This window comes from Echinops telfairi, unplaced genomic scaffold, assembly GCF_000313985.2.
Source record: "Echinops telfairi isolate 266 unplaced genomic scaffold, ASM31398v2 ScPeMD7_2;HRSCAF=8, whole genome shotgun sequence".
In the NCBI taxonomy this organism is placed as follows: domain Eukaryota; kingdom Metazoa; phylum Chordata; class Mammalia; order Afrosoricida; family Tenrecidae; genus Echinops; species Echinops telfairi.
In genome coordinates this window covers 41535589-41537423 of record NW_022103898.1, presented here as the reverse complement: position 1 = coordinate 41537423, position 1835 = coordinate 41535589, and positions in this window count along the sequence as shown.

The window sequence follows — 1835 nt, the reverse complement described above, 5'->3', positions numbered from 1 at the left end:
ACAGCTTTCCACTGGGACGAGGGGGTGAGGAGGGTAGAGTGGCTTCAAACTGCCAACCTTTCAGTTAGTATTTAAATGTCAGTCATTGCACTGCCCAGGCACCTCCATTATACTAACAATAGCTGGTATTACATGGTAAACATTCATTAACTATTGGCAAAATGAATCATCTTTCCATCGCCTGGTTGAGTGAGGCATAGACTTGCAAAATGACAATATTTACCTAGTTCTCAATAATGTACCTACTTTTCTGAAATGACAGTGGGAGGCTAAAACACCAGGCTTTGACACTGGCTAGAAATCACAGATGATTGGTCAACAAAAGAGCCAGAGGATGTCACACGGTTGGTGTAACTGATGCCCCTGCAGTTTTAGCCATTGCTGCTCTCAACTCTATCTGCCCCCAATAGACCATTTCTAATTGGCCTGCTCCCTTGGTCCCCTCGCCAGTCCTGAAGTACCAGTTGGCCCACTAGAGCTTCCTAGTCCATGTGCTAATCATCTAGCTGCCAAGTCTTGGAGGAAACAATATGGAATTCTTTTTTTTTTTAATATGGAATTCTTGTCAGCTATAGCTGGGAACACAACTTTTGCCTCTTACTAAAAATGATCATTTACCTAATTTGCCATGATAAGGAATGTCCTCATATATGAATGAAGTTGGCGTGTGGGGAAAGAAGAAACTGTTAAATAACAATAATAAACCAAGACAAAAACAAAGGCCAAAGCAACCAAAACCATTACTAACAGTCACTCAGAATTATAAATAGATAGACTATCACTTGTGTTCTTCTTTCTTTCTTTTTTTCCACTCTAGACATGGTTCTGAAAGTTCCCCAGTCATGTGAATAGGCTAGTCTATCTCATTTAATACCTTTGGCTGGAGAAAATTAGCACTAAATTATATTAATATAATACCATTTTAGCCAAGCCTCTCTATTTTCCCCTAGAGAAAGTCTATAATTTGTGATCTATTAATACTTTCATGCTTGAATGAGGAATGGGTAAATAGAGAAGTCTTCAGTGAGTTGTTGATTTCTTAGTAGTACATTTTATCCAAGTGCTAATAGTATTTTAATGGTTCACTAAATTCAGATAATAGAGCAGAGTGTGTCAATGGAAAACAGATGCTTCTCTTACTGAATACTTCCCAGGGTGTCACTAGAGGGTGTGCACGACACCAGTGACACTGTCAGAGGGAGTGACACCAAAATGACTATATCATTTTCATGCAGTTTTTCAGCAGAAATATATTATTTTATAGTAAAATATCACTATTAGTTACAATACCCAAAATATTTTTGTAAACCTGCTTATGTATGTCAATCAATACTCAAGCAATTTCTAAATTTAAAGTGAACTCCTAAATCTGCCTTTAAATCAGAATTGAACATAAATCACCATAGTTAAGTATAGTTTGCATTTAAGGTCAGTTAGTCAAATGTTTGTCTTAGTACATAATATATATATATATATATATTAAAAAAACATTTCCAGGTATCTGGAAACATCTTTAACACAATAATACAGTAATAATAATAATAATGCTATGGTATCTGCTTGCTATTATGAAAATATCACAACATTTTAATATAACAGACTTTACAAGGATTAGTTTGTAACTAGGGATTTATAATCCAGGGACTACCTGTGCATTCAAGGCTAAAATTCTATGCTAATATACTTCCTGAACTTTCTAATATAGTCTGGTCATTGGTTTCATTTGCATGTGCTCCATGCCTGTGCTATGATTTTCATTGTTTCTAGTTTTTATCATTGCCAATTTTGCCAAACTTTCTGGTATTTTCGCTATAGTCCTATGATGATGTGTGTTT